At 36.7% G+C, this 20,019-nt stretch overlaps 1 protein-coding gene across 1 annotated transcript in view; it reads right to left on the reverse strand.

Moving 5' to 3' along the window:
* Positions 1-20,019, reverse strand: part of LOC126937594 (heterogeneous nuclear ribonucleoprotein A1-like) — a 184,812-nt gene that overhangs the window by 66,597 nt on the left and 98,196 nt on the right. The window lies entirely within an intron of this gene.

Genomic DNA, 20,019 nt, shown 5'->3' on the forward strand with positions numbered 1-20,019 from the left:
TACTTATCAATTAGTAGGTGGTATAGAGTTTGTTGACTGAATCAATGTGGTTTCAAACTTAGGCGAATGGGTGGATCATAAGGCCAGTCACAGTAGATGCATTTAAAAAAAATAAATCAACTCATGTTAACTGTGGTTATGAATGAAAAACAATGGTAGAAGAGAAGTTAATGTAATTTTTCGTTTTCACTTTCTAAATTATTATTTTGTGGATTTTTATCTTTCAGAATGAGCTGTTAGTCAATATTAGGTTCTAAAGTCAGGGGAAAAAATAAAGACATAGGAAATTTAAAGATTAGAATTGCACACATGCATGCAAAATGCAACCTTGTCTCTTATGCCCAGAAAAATGCGGTGTTCTCGCTTTTAAAAAGTATTTTTTAAATGACATACAATAAAATTTTAAAATACTGTATGAATAGAACTCTGCAGGAAAAAACAAATCAAATGCCACTGAAATACTGAAAGTACCAATGTCTGTCACTTGATATGATGGTGATTTAAGATGGAAACAAGTCTAATAAATCTTTTAATTTCAGCTTCTCAATTCTGAAAGAGCTTTGCACTATCCTATGCATCTCTTTAACTATTATTTGAATACTTATCAAATGAATATGTATACACAACTTTATTCTAATCTTAGAATTCTTATTCTTCCAAATATCTAGCACCACTCTTTTCATTTCTTTTATTAAATAATATTCAATGAGCAACTACTATGCACCATTGTGCTACCGTGTTAATACTATCATGAGTAACATAGATGGAGGTAGTAGTTGCCCTTCTATATGATTAAGTTCTAGATTCGTGTTCTGGCTTCAGTAGTTTAACTAATAATATAACTTCAAGTAATTCACTTAATCTTTCTGAGCTCATATTCCTCATTGTTAAAGGTAGGGAAGAGGAAAAATATTACATATACTACAAGATTATGTTTAGGTAGATATTACTCATCCTTTGATGCATTCATTGATTAAATAAATACTTAATAAGTGGCTTCCATGTCTAATATATGCCAGCCTCTATATGTGTTTTGTGAATCAAAAGTAATATGACAATGCTGTGAGTTACTATTATGTCTATGCAACAAGCTAATTGACATTTTTTGTTTGTTGATTTGTTTGTTTGAAATGCTTTTTCAGTCATTATATTCAGTAAGTTCAAGTACCAAAAGGACATTTTCTAGTTCAAACAAAGCGACTATTTTAATTGCTAAATTCAATAAATAATTTGCAAACCTGATAAAGAAGATAGCATTTTACTTCTAAGCAGTCAAAAAGGCACTCAGCCAAGAAAACCAGAAAGTAAACTGAGGTAAGAAGAAAAATAGTGAATAAAAAGAGAAGAAACTGAAGCAAGAAATTTGGGAAGATGGTTTGAACTGTACTTTCTCATAATTACGTGAGCTCAAACTCTTTTTCATTAGCTTTCTTAGTGTGAGGACTACCTGAAAATATGAGATACTTGACTGATAATCAACCTGTTCGTTGGTTGGAGTTCTGCAGAGCACTTTATAAGGTGACTGACTTATCACAAGGTGTTTGAGATATCATCTGTTTTTTGATATTTGCATTACCTGACTTTTGAAACCAAGTTCCACACATATCTTTACATTATAATATAGTATTTGTTCTCAATTACAAGCAGTAGACATGGCAGAAAATTAATTATACAGAGTTGAACTTATTTTACTGAGAACAGACAAGGAGCAAATATAAAGGGAGATAAATATTTTATTATAATGCCCACAACTTTTATCGAGTCTTACTTCTTTACATATTTTGATGGGATTAATTCTACATAAGTGTTTTATACCATTTGTTATCTACAATGCAATATCAGTTTTTCTGCCTGTTCAAGGCTTTATTTTAAATATATGCACATACATGTATATTTTATGATCTCAAGGAATTTGAAAGCCTCTCACATATACCACCTGTTTCCTTTACTATCACTTTAGTTTCAGGGCTGATGACCAGGAACAATAAATAAATCTGGATTAAAATGCAGTAAATAAGAGTTAAAAATCAGGAGATGAACCTAAGTAACTTTGGAAATGAGTGGCATCTCTAAGATTAAAAGTAAAAGGAACTCTACATAAGCATGGTACTCTAGTTAATGAAGTTATTTCTTAGTTAAAATAACTAGGGTACAAGTTAAAAATTCTGATATTCCAATACATGTATGCTGGAATTGACAGATGGCAGCAGCCAGGATTATCACTGTTGGAATGGGAGTGTACAGATAAACAAGGGGATAAGGCTAAAATGATATATGTGATACTGGATTAGAGTTGGAGACATCAGTATAAACACTCATGTTTAGCTCAAAATTGATACAGATGACTATGTATAGAAATATATATGTGTGTAGGCCCGGCATGGTGGCTCACACCTGTAATCCCAGCACATTGGGAGGCCGATGCGGGCGGATCAAGAGGTCAGCAGATCGAAACCATCCTGGCTAACACGGTGAAACCCCATCTCTACTAAATTAGTAAACACAAAAACTTAGCCGGGCATGGTGGCAGGCGCCTGTAGTCCCAGCTACTTGGGAGGCTGAGGCAGGAGAATGGCATGAACCTGGGAGGCGGAGCTTGCAGTGAGCCAAGATCACGCCACTACACTCCAGCCTGGGTGACAGAGCGAGACTCTGTCTCAAAAAAAAAAAGAAGTGTGTGTGTGTGTGTGTGTGTGTGTGTGTGTGTGTATTTCTGTGTGTGTATACACAGCTTAGCATAAACACACATAGGGTAGTATGGTTCCTTGCTCTGTAAGCTGAGAGGGCCCGGAAGTAACTACACACTTGTACCAATAAGCGTAACCTGTGTCCAGATCTTGGTTCCTAATAAAAGAACACTGACTAAAGGAATCAGGGCACATTGTAGAGATGACTAATCCTAGGACTGGCACAGGAAATAAACAAGATGAGCCTGGAGGATCTTGTAGTGCCAGAAATGAAAAAATGTGCTTTTAAACACACACACACACACACATACACACACACATGAATCCTACATTTGCCAAGGTATGTCAAATAAATATAGAAGTCAACTGAAAGAGCTCCCAGTGGCCAAATCTGGAATATGTAAGCAACAAAATAATTAAAAAGTATTGGATTATAACCTAAAGTATAAAATTAATATCTATGAGCTCATACTGAATGATTGAATAAATAAATAAAAGGAGAAGTAGAAAAAAAATCTCCTATGCAGAAGAATCCCCAGAAGTTTATGCAACAACTTCACCCTCAAGATGGGGAAATAAAACTTCCTATTCCTAAAATGTGGACTGCTCACAGTGACCAATTCTAATAGAAAGGAATTTTACCAAATGCCTAGTCAATACTCCGTAAAATTGTCAAGGTCATCAAAAACAAAAAAAACTATGAGAAAATATAACAAGCCAAGAAAAAAGTAAGGAGACATAACAACTAAATTAATGGTTGAATGGTGGCATCTAGGACGAGATACCAGAACAAAAAGGATATTAGGTAAAAACTTTAAAAACTCTAATAAAATATAGACTTTAGGTAATGACAATGCATCAATCTTAGTTAACTGATTGTAACAAACATACGATACTAATGAAAGACACTAATAATAAAATACTAATGAATGATGTTAATGACAGGGAAAAAATGGCTGTGGAGTTTATGAGAACCCTTTGTACTATCTTCTCAATTTTTCTGTAAGTCCAAAACTGTTCTAAAGAACAAAGTATATTTTTAAAAATAAATAGACACTCAAGAGGCCTTTGATAAAATGTCAATCTTTATAAATTTTTTAAAAATTAAAAATGGTAAGATACTTCCTCAGCATGATATATTGGAGAAATTTCTAAACTTAGAAGCTTGGAAATAAATCACAGAGGAAATTTTACACTGATTAAACAACTTTCAAGTTTCCAAAAATCTCTCAAAGGATTAAAAAACTAAGAAAATATAGTCAAAGTAAAAACAATAAGAATTGGTATTCTGAATCTATATAGAAGCCCTTACCAATTTAATTTTTTTAAAAATCCTCTATTTAAAAAGGGGCAAGGGTCATAAGAAGGCAAATGAAGATAGAGAAAATTAAAGAACTAAAAAAATGGAAAATCGTTTTGTCTAACTGCTACTCAAAGAAATAAATATTAAAGCAAAAAAGAGATACACTACCAGTCTATGTCTATTTAAATACAAAACTGTATACATATAAAATTATACATATATATAGCTGGCTATTATGTATATGTGCTTATATATGTATAACCATATATATTGTTATAGGAAATAAAACAGATTCATCAGACAATGCTGGTGAAAGTATCAATGACTGTATAAACTTTTAGCATATTTTTATAAGATTCTGTTGTGTCCATGTGACTCTAATCATCTCTCTCACAAACTGGAAAACGGTTTCTGTAAAAGGCCAGAGAGCAAATATTTTAGGCTTTGTGGGTCACATAAGCTCTGTAGCCACCACTCAATTCTATTGTGGTACAGAGACAGCAGTCATACACAATATGTAAATGAATGCATGTGGCTGTGTTCCACGTGTAGCAGTAGTCCAGATTTGGCCTGTAAACCATAGTTTTCCAACCACTGAATAAGGAATAACAAAAGTGAAAGAAAATGAATGAAACAAGATTACATATAACATATGGTCTCAACTACATAAAAAGTATTTGTAGAGAAAAATACCAGCAGAAACAGCATTAAAATGTTGACCAGCTTTTCCTCTGGATAATAGAATAAAGACTTTCCCCCCATTATTCCTACACTTGCAACTTTTTAATGTTTCAAAAATAAGAAAAAGGAGTCCTAAAGGTAGTTTCTTTGATTTGTTTTTATCAGCAAGCTGGAGATCCCCGGGCCAATTTAAGATTTGAAAGTATTCTTATATGTAATATTTATACACATTCAAGAAAATGTCTAAGTTAATCCTCATCCAATTCTCTATAAAAATGGGCTCCTTTCAACATTCAAAAATTACATTTTTAAATATTATTTTTTCCCATCAATTCAGATTTTGATTCTGTGTTTATTGTTAGTTATTAATGAAATGCTTCACTTCTTCCGGAGCTTCTGATACTTTCCAAAGATCCCCTAAAGCCACTGTATTGGAAAATGTTGCCTGCTTTTCTAAAGCTCTTTTTAATGACTCATGTTCTTAATAACCTCTGTTTAAGTGACAAAAGAACCACTGTTGTTAGGAGTGGTGTACAGTGCATTACACAAGTTTACCCTGGCAAGCCGCAGGGGCTAATCTGCAATCCTGTGTCAGCACTTTTCTGTCCCACCAGTATGGACACAGATGGGTGTGCAAACTGCTCGAGGCTTCTCACTGGGCCAATCAAAACATCAAAACAAAGGCCTTTATCAGCTCAATGCTGACCACAGTTCCCTACTGGATTGTTTAAAAAAAAAAAAGTTGCGTTTTTTTCCTTAACTTTCCATATACAAAACACCTCTCACCTGAGATAAATCAGATTTCATTCACAGTCTAGGACTTAAGTTTATTACTCCAGTGACAGTATGTAATTGTTCCCTTTGGAAAAAGGGAAAATGAAGCCTTTTTCAGTCTTTCTCTAAGAACTTACAAAACAATCCAATAGCTTTCTGAATATATGGGATGCAAACCAAGGACAACTAGTTAGCCTGGAGCAAAAGTACACTGTTGGCCTGAAACTACATAAATAAAGGAATATGGAAAACTGAAACCATTATCTGAGACCACTGAGACCATTCCAGGGAGAGAATGATGTACTTCTTTTCCTTGAAGCATCTTCTCTGCTTTGCTATCACTCAAAGAGCACTACCCCTGCCACCTTAAAGGTAGTCATCTCTTTTCCTTCCCCTCACCCATTGTTCTCTCTCAAAAGACATTTGTGCTATAGAGTTTGCCATTTTCTACAGCTTAGATTGATGCATTTTTATCTCTTTCCCTTACTAGAAATATATTCTTCTTGGGGGCAGAGACCACAGTCTGTCTATTTAATGATGTGCTGTTTTCTACAGTAAATATGTGATTAAATACTTGCTGAATGTGCAAATGAATAACAGAATAATTTGGTAAAAAGACACTAGATTGCTAATCGGATAATATGTATTCTAGTTCGGGCTTTTTTATCAACCATCTAGGTGTATTAGTGAGGCTTCAACTATGCTAATGCTGGGTAACCACCACCCCAAATCTTGGTAACTGACATCAGCGAGCATTCACTTCAGGTTTGCTGTGATCCTGCTATGCTTGTTGGCATTCAGCCTTCAAGTTGGGTTCAGGTTGGCTCCATATGTCTCTTCCTTCTGGGACCAACAGCTACTCAGGGAATGTTTTCATGGTGAATGTCAGAAGCACAAAGAAGAAAGCAGAAATATGTGAACTTCCTACAGCCTCAGTTTGGAACTGACACGTTGTCTCTTCCACCTACATTCCATTGGCCTAAGCAAATCACATAGCCAAGCCCAACATCAGGAAGGCAAGGAGGTATACTTCACCAACAGTGACAAACAATAATCAACCACATTAAACATGTAAAAGTCATAACGTTGCCATTTCTGGAATAAAGAATGACAATTCTAGTCCTGACTATTGGGCTCTTTTGAAGGTCAAATGGTTTGATGTAAACACTACTACATTAAAATTCAGTTTAACCATGAGTTAGATATTGCATAGGCACTAGATGATTAAAAATGACCAAGTCATTTTTTTCTTATAGAGAAAAAGTGACTGCAATTAAAATACCATATGATCGTTGCTATAATTTGTGTATAAAATATTGTGGGAATAGGTGATAGAGTTAAGTAAATCTGAGTGATAATGGGAAGGCTTTACAAACAAAGTGATGCCACTTTAAAATAAATAAGAATTGGAGTAGGGCATGGTGGCATGTTCCTGTAGTCCCAGCTACTCAGGAGGCTGAGACATGAGGATTGCTTGAGCCAAGGAGTTTGAGGCTGTGGTGAGCTATGATTGTGCCACTGCACTCTAGCCTGGACAACAAAGAGAGACTCTGTCTCTAAAAAAAAATTAAAAATAAATAAATATTAGGGATGCAAACAGTGAAGTGAAAGAAAGTACGAAGAGAGATTTTATCTCTCTCAGTAATATTTTCTTTTTTAGGGTGAAAAGGAGGGATTTGAAGCAAATATGGCAAAAAGTTGTAATCTGATGAATCCAGATTTTCGAATAATACATGACACATTATTTTCTGTGTTTACTTGAAATATCTCATAATCAAAAAAATTATGGGGAAGGGGTGGGAGTGGGGGAAGATAAAAAAACTATCAGGTACTACGCTTAAAAACTTTTTTCTTGTTTTAAAATACGTCCCTGGAGACAAAAAAAAAAAAGAGAAGGAGGCTATTCTGGGCTGAAAGAGCACAAGTTGTCGAAAAAGCAGTTTGGTTTCATCGATTGTAGTGTGTGAGACAAAATAGTGGAAAAGAATATGGCAAGAGAAATGCGAAGGAGTAGTTTTCTCTTTCTAGGGCTGCCCTAATGAGTACCACACACTGGGTGGCTTTAAACAGAAATTTATTGTATCACAGTTCTGGAGACTAAACTTCTGAAGTCAAGGTGTCAGCAGTGGTGGTTCCTTTGGAAGGCCCTAAGGAAGAATCTGTTCCATGTCAGAGATGGGAGACCAGCTTGTGATGACAGGTGTCATGCCCTAGCATTTCCTTGATAATAGATACATCACTTCAATCTTTGTCTCCATCTTCACATAACATTCTCCTTCTGCAGCTCTGTATCTTTCTTTTTTCTTTTCTTTTTTCTTTCCCTTCCTCCCTCCCTTCCTTCCTTCTTTTCTTCTTTCTTTCTTTTTCTTTCTTTCTTTCTTTTTCTTTCTTTCTTTCTCTTTCTTTCTTTTCTTTCTTTCTTTCCTTTCTTTTTTTCCTTCCTTCTTTTCTTTTCTTTTCTTTTTTTTCTTTCTTTTTTTGACAGGGCCTTGCTCTGTCACCCAAGCTGGATTGCAGTGGTAACATCACTTGTCATTGCAACCTTGACCTGCTGGGCTTAGGCAATCCTCCCACCTCAGCCACCTCAGTAGCTGGGACTACAGGAATGCGCCACAATACCTGGCTAGTTTTATTTTTTTCGAAGATGGGGTCTTGCTATGTTGCCCATGCTTGTCTCAAACTCCTAAGCTCAAGTGATCCTCCAGCCTTAGCGTCCCAAAGTGCTAGGGTTACAGGCATGAACCACTATGCCCAGTTTTTTTTTCTTTTTCTTTTTCTTTTTTTCTCTGTCTTTTTCTTTTCCTTTGAGACAAGTTCTCACTCTGTCCTCCAGTCTGGAGTGCAGTAGCATGACCATGACTCACTGCATCCATCTTTGTGTCTTCATTCAGCCATCTTCCCACTGTGTTCAAATTTCCTCTTCTTGTAAAGATACTAGTCATGTTGGATAAATGGCCTGTGCTATTCCAGTATGACCTCATCTTCATTTAACTAATGTCATCTGCAATGACCCTGTTTCCAAATAAGACCACATTCTGAGCTACTGGGGATTAGGACTTAACTGATGTTTTGGTTTGGTGGGGACATCACTCAATCCATAAGAGTGGTAAGGATATTATTACTATTGTTTGGCTATTATTAACAAATTTTCAAACTAAAAATTCAAAGGAAGAGCATAATATAGTGTTAAACATTTGGAAGACCTCCTCAGGGCACCTATAACTTAGCTGACTCTGTGGAAGAAAGGAAATCCTAAGAAGGATGATGCTTTATGTTTCTTCCATCTTGCTATTCATGTGCATCCCAGGTTCGCTCACGTTATGCTGTGTTTCAAACCAGCCCACACTGAGTGACTCACTACACTGCTCCACTGTCATTTGCCAACCAGTTTCATCATCCAAAGACAAAACCCTCTAGCTATTACCACCACTCTTTTGAACTGCAATGCTTTGCCCTGAAACTTCTTTTTTTTAACCCTGCACTCCCCAGAAACTAATATGAACACCATGATCTAGCACTAATGGTCTGCCTCATGTTTCCATCTCTAAGAAGATTTCATTAGTAAACCCTTCACAATGCATGGAGTACTTAGGCAGAATTTTCAGTCCCTGTAATCTATTTTCCAGTTTACAGCTATAAAAACACTGAATAATTTCATATCTGTTCTACAGAGTACTTGGTCCATCCCTTACTCTAGCTAAGTGGCCTTTCCCCTCCAACTGCTTGATCTGGCTCTTACCAACTTCTTTATGCCCCAACTCACACCCTCTCTTTTCTGCTTGCTAGTCTCTAAATCCACTTCCTTCTGAACCTTGAACATGCCAAGGTCTTTCTCCCCTCCAAGCCTTTCCACTAGGCCTGGACTTTAGAGTGTCCTCCTTCCAGCTCCTCACATATGTGCTCTGCTCATTCTCAAACTTAATTCTCATTCTCAAACACCACTTCTTTGAATAGGCTTTCCCTGATCATTCTATCTAAAACACCCTCTCCTAGATTCTCTGATTTATTACCCTTTTTATTTCCTTCTAGAGCTAATTGTTCATTTCTTTATTTACTGGTCCAGCATAAATCTCCTTTATAAAAACAGATAATATGTCCATTGAGTTCTCCAATAGTCCATGCTCCTAATACAGTGCTTGGCACATATAGGTGCCTAATAAATATGAATTGCTGAAAAAATAAACCTGTGGGCTTAGGCCTTCTAAAAATTTTCACAAGTTTGGACTCAAAGCAGAAAATGTAGAAGTACTTGCCTTGGCCACCTGTTAGTGCTAGAGCCCTAGGAGATCCCTGGTTCTGTTACCCAGATTCTGGGCCTGGGTTAGACTTTATTCTAAAGCCTCTTACCTTGGGCTCTTGACATAGAGCCAAAGTTCTAGTTTCCAAATTTTGCTTACAAGAAACGTGGACCTAGAATATCAACTGGTCTCCTCCTTGGCTTTTCCTGAACTTGACCACTTGTATATTGAGTATTATAATATCTGCTTCTCCTACTTAATTAACAACCACAGAATTAATCACAGACTTTCCAGAATCTTTGTTTGACTCAATTCCTGTCCTCCCTATCTCTTCTCTCTATCTTCCTACTCTAAATCTTCCCTCTGCTTCTACCCCTATCGTGGCATAACTGTAAGTATTGGGTTGGTGCACAAGTAATTGCGGTTTTTGCCATTGAAAGCACAATTACTTGTGCACCAGCCTAATACAAAAGGGTGGTTAACATGTATACATCTTTAAAAGCTAATCATTCCAATTCACAATAGACTCTTATTGGTGGTTTGTGGAAAACTCCAAGTATATCTGTCTCATTGAATACAATAAACTTCCATGTCAACCATTAAGATTTGTGCATTTATCAACTTCAATACAGATAGGAGCTAAATCTACACTGTTTCAGCCATGGGTGCTTTTGAACAATGTTCAACATACAATTGAGGTCATTTACGACATTGACAATGGGTATGCCTTAAAGACTCTCTTCTTGTTCACCTAGTTCTATCACTTTCCTTAAATTCCAGTGTCCATAATGCATTTAAGAAAAGCTACTGTGAGTTGCCTGGATATTTTCCAAGCTCTGGATACCATGGTTAGTCACATGGAATGTGGAATGGGCTAGACATCTTGGAATTGCTCTTGTTAAATTAGTGTAAGAGACTGACCCAATTGCTTTAATAATCATTATTTATTTAACAAGTTCCTGTGAAGAAAGTTATGCAGTTGTCTTGTGAAGTAGCTTCTTAAAAGGTTTTTATTTTGTCTGGATATGATAAAGATCATTACATGGTATGTCTAACTGATGACTTAGTGCTCTTCCAGTACATAGACACTTCTATGGGAAAAAGAACTAGACAATAAGTACTAATGACCTAATACATGCTATGTTTCCAATTCAATTTGCTTTGATAAAAATCAGATAATCCCCACGAACACAAATATTTGTCTACAGTGATTGGACAGTCTGTTAAAATTGGCATTCTCTGTCCATCCAAACATTCATTTGTCCTTTATATGACCCACATATTGTCAAGAGGTTAAAAATGTTGAAAAATTCCTGTGGCATCCTTAGTTTTTGTCCTATCTGGCAGAGAAACATCAGGATTCATAATTTTCTTTTCAGCATAGCATGTTATTTATTCACAAGCAATGCTTCTCTGTCTTAATCAACAAAATGGGAAACAGATTTTTACATTTTAAAAGCCCTATAAATTCATAACATTTTTCCTTTGAAGTAAAATGTTTTATATAATTTCAATGAAATATGAAAAGAATTCATATGATCAGAAGGCTTAACAATTAAAAATATAATAACTTGTCCTCTGTGGGAAAGACCAAGATTTTAAAGGTAAACAGGTATTACTAGAAAGCTTGGTAAAGTAATTTTAAAATATAGTAGTTTTTATATTCTAGAATATATTTCAAAATATGAATCAACCTTAAATATAATTACATATGACAGTTCCTATTTAGGCATTTTTTAAAGTATTACATTTTGCTTTGGTTTCAAGTTTCCTGGTACCAAGGTAAAATGTACCTTAAGAAAAGATAAGTTATCTATTCCAATAAAACCATAGTAGACAAAGCCTTTATCAAATGTGTCAAGTACCTGTTAAATTTTAAATTATCATAGGACTAACTATAGAGGACACCTTCATACTTTCAAGGTTAATATCTTTATATACACACCTAATGTGCTTTCAAACAAGACTTTAAAAATGCAGATTTACTATTAGTAATACATGACAATTAACATTAGTCACCAAAATCAAGAGCATAGGTGGGTTTCACTTCTCTCAATCAGTGTCAACTCTTCAGAAAAAAAAAAAAAAGTGCAACATGAAGGAAATTTCTCAGATCATTACCACTGGAAAAGGAAGTTAGAACTCAGCTCTAATCTGGGAGATGGGAGCCCTTAAAACAGTGTATTGGACAGAATCTTATTAAATTGTATAATAATCATGTTGCTACTAACGGGCAAAGCAATAGACCACCACTTCTCCTAAAGTGATTTGCAGCCTAAAGTGGATGTCTTAATTACCACCTTTATTAACCTAGTCTACTACCTTTATCTACCTAGTCCACTGACCACCCTTCTTCTCTTCACACAATTTTCCATCTCCTTTGCCTCCCACAACCTGGTCTTGCCCAGTGAGCCCATCCTGATTAACCCTAACCAGCACTACAGCTTCACTCTCACACTGTTCCTCTAGTCAAGGATATTTTGCCTTGGGTCTATGTTCAGCAGTTGTCTCTCTCTCTCTCTCTCTCTCTCTCTCTCTCTCTCTCTCTCTCTCCCCTTGTGTGAGTGGGTGTGTGTGGGGATGTGTGTGTGAGTGTGTGTAAGCTCTGGACTCATTCATGCTGTGCTCAAATCCAAGCTCTGCTTTTACTACCATGAAGCAGGTTGACTAACCTCATCAAGCCTCAATGCCCCCATCTGTAAAATGGGAATTATAACTGAATTTACCTAATAGGGATACTGTGAGGAGAAAATGAAGCAATGCAGGTAAAGCACTCAATACAGTGCTAGTAGAGAGTGAACACACAATAAGTATCACTAATTATTATTTTTGTTTATATTATTTCACAGAGAGGCACTTCTGTTTAGTACAAAGGCAATATATTTTATATTATTTTGTATCATTCTGCAAGTATCATGACTGCACTGTTTGAACTAAAATCAGGACAAATCACCTGGCAAATCACAGGCATTTACATGGCAAAGAAACAGAAGCATTGATATAAAAAACAGTGCCAGGTAATCAGGATGGGAAAATCACAGTGCTTTGCTTTTCTAATAGAGTGAGTTTTCAGATAAGAGTATGCCAGGTTTATACAAGTTAAGGGGCAGGATTCCGAATTTATGGACAAGATAAGACAAGTATTTTTCTCTTCCTGTGCGGGATGCATGAATACAGGCACCTGTGCAGTATAGTAGGTTAGTGCTCTTAAGGAAAACCTTATCTTTTTTTTTTTTTGAAATGGAGTTTCACTCTTGTCACCCAGGCTAGAATGCAGTGGCGTGATCTCAGTTCACTGCAACCTCGCGGGTTCAAGCAATTCTCTTGCCTCAGCCTCCTGAGTAGCTGGATTTACAGGTGCCCACCGCCACGCCCACCTATTTTTGTAGAGACGGGGTTTCACCCTATTGGCCAAGCTGGTCTCGAACTCCTCACCTCAGGTGATCCACCCACCTTGGTTTCCCAAAGTGCTTGGGATCATAGGCGTGAGCCACTGCACCCAGCCAGAAAACCTTATATTTACTTCCCAAAATTTGTTCTGAGAATAACATTAAAGTCAAAAACCTTCCCCATCCTGGGTAGGAGGGGCCAGAAGACAGATCGGGGGTTAGTAGACTTACCGTCATGGGAAAACTAAAGCTGGAGGTGAGCTGTTGATAAGGCAAGAATCCTTGTTGACAAAGAAAATGGGTCAGAAAGGTTATGGTGTTCTAATGTCTTCATTAGACAGAACTGACAAGTGCTTTCAAGTCTGTTAACAGGATTATTTTGGAAAATCCCAGCTTAACTCTCAGAATTTCATCTGCTTAACTGCAACTTTGTCAATATTGTACATGTATGTTTATATTAAGTAAGGACTAAAACCTTTTGAAACCCTGCCAATAAGTAATATGAAAGACAGAGAGGTGGCTGAAGATTGGTAGAACAAGAAAACAGCTCCAACAGGATCTGTTCACGATAGAATGGCTCCTTTAAAGAGAGTAGCCAGAATAGACACACCTCTAGACAAATGTAAGTACAATACATTCTAAAGTCAAATACAAATGCTTTTTATATTCTTACATCGTTTATAAGCCATGCCCCTGTTCCAAAGCATTTATGTGGATAATTGAAAAATAACAAATTTCTTTCCTTGAACCTCCATTTCTCACAGAGCCATAATACCTAGGGCAGATGCTCCATGTGGCAAGGGACAACTGTGGCTCTCAGGTCATCCAGTGGTCTTATCCTTATGGCTATTCCCTTTTACTGCCCTTCCCAACATTGAATGGAACCAATACACATTCACTCATGGGAATAGAATGGCTCCCAATAATTGTTTATTTTCATGCTCCTAATCTTCACAGTCTTCACACTCTTCCCCTGACTTTGCTTTATTTCCAAGGTGAAATATTTATATTCCTACTTTATCTTATTTTAATAGCTGATTTATTGTTGTGTATCATATTGTGTTTTTAAAAATGTCACTGCTGACAACCCTTTAGATTTTGTATTGGAAGAAAAAACAACCATCCTATACGGGTGTAGAACTACAACCTAAAAGGTAAAAATCATGTCGTCCATTATGTACTCACCACCAAATACATACAAACTATACTTTATGTCAATATTAGACAAAACATAAAATTAAAAATTATTGAAACCAGGTTTAAGTATTCAGTTGTTCATTATACTATTTTCTCTACCTAATGTATGCTTGAAATATTCCATCATAAAAAATTAAGACAAAAAAGTGCTCTGGCCGGGCATAGTGCCTCACACCTGTAATCCCAGCACTTTGGGAGGCTGAGGCAGGTGGATCACAAGGTCAGGAGTTCGAGACCAGCCTCACCAACATGGTGAAACCCCGTCTCTACTAAAAATACAAAAATTAGCTGGCCGTGGTAGCGTGTGCCTGTAATCCCAGCTACTCGAGAGGCTGAGGCAGGAGAATGGCTTGAACCTGGGAGGCGGGGGTTGCAGTGAGCCAAGATCATGCCATTGCACTCCAGCCTGGGTGATAGAGCGAGACTCTGTCTCAAATAAATAAATAAATAAATAAATAAATAAATAAATAAATAAGTGCTCTAGGTGATATCTTTTGATTTCAGATGACACCAGACAGCATCCTAGGCATATCAGAGCTTCAGGGTTCCTCTCTTCAACCTTGGGAAGCTCATGGGGGGAAGAAGGTGTTTGTTTTTAGTATGAGTTACTTCAGAGAGAAAGTGCCCAATTTTCTCATGGGGTGGTCCAGACATGAAATGCAATAGATTTGATTTTTCTTTTCTTCTCTCTCTCTCTCTCGCTCTGTTTTTTGGTTTTTTTGTTTTGTTTTGTTTTGTTTTGTTTTTTGAGATAGGGTCTGTCTATCACCCAGGCTGGAGTGCAGTTGAGTGCTCATAACTCACTGCAACCTTGAACTTCTGGGCTCAAGTGATCCTCTGGCCTCAACTTCCCAAGTAGCTGGGATTGTGGGTGCAAGTACATTTGTTTTTTAAACTAGATGGATGCAGGGTAATGAAAAGTATGGAGTCTTTGGTGTTGGACAGACTAGATTCAAATCCTGCTGTCTGCACCACTGGAGGTAAATTACTAACTTATCTATCTTGTTATCCATTGTTAAGTTAATATCAGCTTCACAAAGTTATTATAAGTAATGTGCCTAATGATAAATCTGCAAAATAGTAGATGCTCAATTCATGCGGACTTCCTTCCTGTCACAGTTTCAGTTGCTAATTACATAACATTAAGAAACCCCAAAGACTTTCTAGATATAACTCTGGAAGCTTTTTTAGTTCCCCAGCCAGTAATAGCTTGGCATATCTAAAGCTACTTTACATTATTAATAGGACTATTATTAGATGAGAAACATGTCTTTAGACAGATTAGCTACCAGGTAGTATGGTATACTAGGAAAGACAATAAACTCTTTGTTATGAGTGTGAATTCTCATCTCTACTCTCTCATTAAGATGATGTTGCATTTCAAAGGGACATGTAAGCACTTTTTGTTTATGGAGAAGAAATATTTCAAAAGTAATTTTAAATTCTTTACTTTCTAAAACATAGAGAATGATCTATCATATGTCTACATAGAGGGTGACTAAAATTTATGAAAGTAACAATTTGATATGTCGCTATATCAAATGGAGAGAGATCAGCTTGGTTTACGTCAGATATGAAAACTATGCTTATTAGATTTTGACAATGTAAAATACTATACAAATAGAAGGTTTTGACTCTGAATCAAATGGCCTTAGCCAGAGCTCACTGAAAATAGTTGTGTTATATGATTATTATTGTTTTTATTATGATGAAAGCAGGATTGTGAATTTAACGCAACAAGTAGCTGCAAATTAATTGAAGCCCAGCATAGAGTGTGTGATCTCAGATGTCAGAGGCACCAGACACCTGGCTGGCCCTGCACTTAACCACAGCCTTTGCAAGTTATTTCACATTTCAGAACCCCAGTTGCCTCATCTATAAGATAAGACATCTCTATCTCTCAAAGTTGTTTAAAAATTAAATAAGAAAATGCTGGTAAAATGTTCCTGGCATTTAGTAAGGGCTTAAAAATCGATTTTCTGCATGAATTTCCACTTTTAGAAATATCTTACTAGCTTTTTATGAATAATGCTGATTTTTCTTGTTAAAATTCAAATTTTCACTTTTCATGTTTATGAGTTACACATCATTGTGTGTATGTGTGTGTGTGATCACACATTTATATTTAAAAAAATCAACAGTCAAATCTTAACAAAATAGCAAGAGGATGGTGTTGAATATGGCTAAACAGTCTGTATGGATGCAACATAAGACTCAGGAATAGCCTAAAAGGCTTCAAGGACTGTATAAGTCTTAGGAGGACACTGATTGTTTGCTTGCTTGTTTGTCTGTTTTTCCATCAAAAGCCACTTAAAGCATTTCCCATTACACCCTGAGTTACAAACAACTTGTGTAGGCACGCTGGCTGAGACAATTTGCAAATCACTCTTGAATAACAGAGGAATCACACCTCTGGCATATTGCATTTCTAGAGAATTCAAAGCTTAGAAGATAAATAGCATATACACTTTACATATACTTACACTTTAGAGTCTGCATTTGAGATGTTAGACTTTGAACAATTGCAGAAGGAGACAGAATTCTCTTTAAGTGGAAAATCAGCTTTAATTAAAGAAAGGGACCAATAAAATCTGGACAATGCAGGATGTGACCCAGTGCTCTGACACTGACACAGACCAACAGGTGACTCAAAACCCGAATGATGGAAAGAAACAAAAACACAAACTGAACAACCCAGATCAAGCACTTCCCCAGACCACATTTATCATAATACTAATGGGTTGGAGTAAAGGACAGGCTACTGTTAGTATCTAAAGCATCCTTTGGGTTTGTTATATGCAAATAAAATGTGCAGCTATACATTTTTTTCCATTGTTTAGACTGAGTTTTTCTCAAAGATGACGCAGTTTTGTCTAACGTGATACCAAACAATATTTACAGAGAAACAATATCAATAATAGAAGATGCCAAGAGCAGGCCTTAATCTTATTTGAGACACCACCTCTTATGCATATACTCCAAATACTGACTCTAGCTATTGCAATTTTCAGGACTCTCACTACAAGATGGGATTTAGAACACTTGTGGAAGTCGACTTTCTTTATGTAGAGGCTCAATATAATTGGTGCTCCCAGAGCAGAAAAAACATATGAGCTTTATTGGTTTGGTAGGAAAAAATTTTTTTACTGTCCCCATGCCAAATTGAAAGAACAAATTATCTGCCTTTATACTTCATCTCTCTCATAAGTCTTCCTCAATGTTCAACCCCTTATTTTTCTTCTTCCCTTATATTCTCACAGTTACTTTTCCCAAAAGTTATTCTTCTTTTCCTCACCTTATATCAACAAGGAAATCATTTAACTGATGAGACTACTTGCCCCCCAGTTTACATTCCTTTTCTAAAGACAGACTTTCCCCCACAAGGAAATCCCTGCCAGGAAGACAACTCCACAACTACCACCACCACTCCATCACCCCCACCTTCTTATCCTTGGAGTGAAAAAACCCAGACATTTATCTGGAGTTAAAAGTGTCCTTGCCTGAGAAAGTATGAACCTCCGAGACAAGAGAGGAAATGCTGTAGACAATAGCAGAAGCTGCACAGTCCACAAATGCTCAACTTCACACCACACCCATTGGTGGAATCTGTTACCAACAACACTCATTGCTCTAAGCACTATTATTTATTGGGGATAAAAGAGAAAAATTATCTGCTTTGAAAGTCAGCTCAGCTCCAATTATGATACATACGAAAGTAGAATATCTTTGCTTTTCTGAGCTAGAAACTAGACAGGGAAGTCCTTTGCTTTCTAAACTTTCTCTTCTCGTGTACCCTGAGCACAATGTCTCTCCTGAAACTCCAAGATTAATTGGAGTAATTCCAGATCAAACTGTAAAGTAATAATGGCAGGGAACATGATGATAAACACAGGGAACACTGTTTGGAAATTTTATCAAAATTCTCTAATAATTATATCTACAAATGAATCTTAGTGTTTAGTCTTATAATTAGAAAAGGAAGTCTGACTAAACAGGAAATATTTAACATCTAACCTAGTTAAAATAATGAAAAGAATAAAGAATAAGGAAAAAGAACAATGAAAGTACCAGGCATAATACACATCCTCTAGAGATCCCTCCTTCCTTATTTGTCTCCCCATAAGTGAAGCTTCTCTCCCCATAAGTGAAGTAAAGCTTATCTCCCCATAAGCTTCTCTCCCCATAAGTGAAGTTGCTCTAACTCCCAGGCTCCTCTTCCTCCTTTCCATGGCATCGCTCAACTCAGTCCGTAACCATGTATCTGCCTCTCTCCAGCTCATGTCTAACGACGCCTTAGCCATATGGTCTGCCACATTCTCAAATATAATTCACCACTGGACTATATAGGGCTCTGTGGTCACAGGCTCTGCAGCCTATGGGCCAAACTAATGCCCCTCCCTGTCACTTTGCTTTACACTTCTAGTTATTTGGAAGACAAAGTCAAATCTCAACTTTACTCATTATTTCAACTCTCTTGGCTTCAGTCTTCGTCTACAAAATGGGCTAGACTGAGCCATCTTAGATGGTTTTTAGATTTAGAAATACTTCATATACAACACTTAGAGCAAGGCTTAGAGCATATTAGGTACTTCATAAAGAGTTGATAGCAACAGCAGTAGCAGTATAACAGCAACAATAATAATGACAATACTAAATAGTAAATCCTAAATAGTATTAGACAATACTAAATAGTAAATATTAAATAGTATTAGACAATACTAAATAGTAAAGTAGAAGTAAACAATCTCATGTTATGAAATAAGTACTAAAGCTTCATTAATAAAAAGTTGATCATTTATTTCAAAATATATATTGATCCAATACAATGCATAGGTATCAGAAATGTTTCAATATTATATCTACTCTGTACACACATCTCATGAGTTAGTATGATCAGCATTTTCCAGATGAGGGGAATGAGACATAGAAGGATTAAATAATTCACACAAGGCTAACCAGTTGTAGCATCCTTACCCTTTTTATGCACCCAGTTGTCTGACCCTGGAACCCACACTCTTATTTCACCACTCTACTTTTCTTACATTGAGAAATTTGCATTCACTTCAGTACTAGAGAAGTAGACAAAGGGCTTCTGCTACTGAAAGCCAACTCAATTCAGTTTGAAGTGAGTTCTGCAATTAGAGTTTTCATGGTTCAACATCTCATCAATGAATCCACAATCTTTCCCTTCTAGTAATCATCCTCGTTAAGCCAAAGTTGGTACTTGGGACCCTCCTGTCTCCCTTCCTCACTCTCATCCCTGCCTTCCTTTTACCCTGCCCGGAGATCCTCAGTGGATACAGGTAGAATACTGATTGCCCTCAATGTTCCCCTCTAAAAACACAAAAATGCTCACCCAAACCATCCTTCTCTGTTAAAAAATGACCATCCTTTTCTCATTAAAGCTCTTGTAAACTCGGTATCTTTCTAATTCACCAGCTGTGAGAAAGGGAAGCAATTTAATGAAACTAATCCATCCTCAAAAACTACTAAGAAGCAATGCATCTAGGCATACTTACCTTGCTTGTAAACAAAACATTTAGGCCGGGCGCAGTGGCTCATGCCTGTAATCCCAGCACTTTGGGAGGCCGAGGCAGGTGGATACAAGGTCAGGAGTTTAAGACCAGCCTTGCCAAGATGGCGAAACACCGTCTCTACCAAAACTACAAAAATTAGCCGGGCGTGGTAGCAGGTGCCTGTAATCCCAGCTACTTGGGAGGCTGAGGCAGGAGAAGCGCTTTAACCTAGGC

The sequence above is a fragment of the Macaca thibetana genome, chromosome 15, assembly GCF_024542745.1.
Source record: "Macaca thibetana thibetana isolate TM-01 chromosome 15, ASM2454274v1, whole genome shotgun sequence".
In the NCBI taxonomy this organism is placed as follows: domain Eukaryota; kingdom Metazoa; phylum Chordata; class Mammalia; order Primates; family Cercopithecidae; genus Macaca; species Macaca thibetana.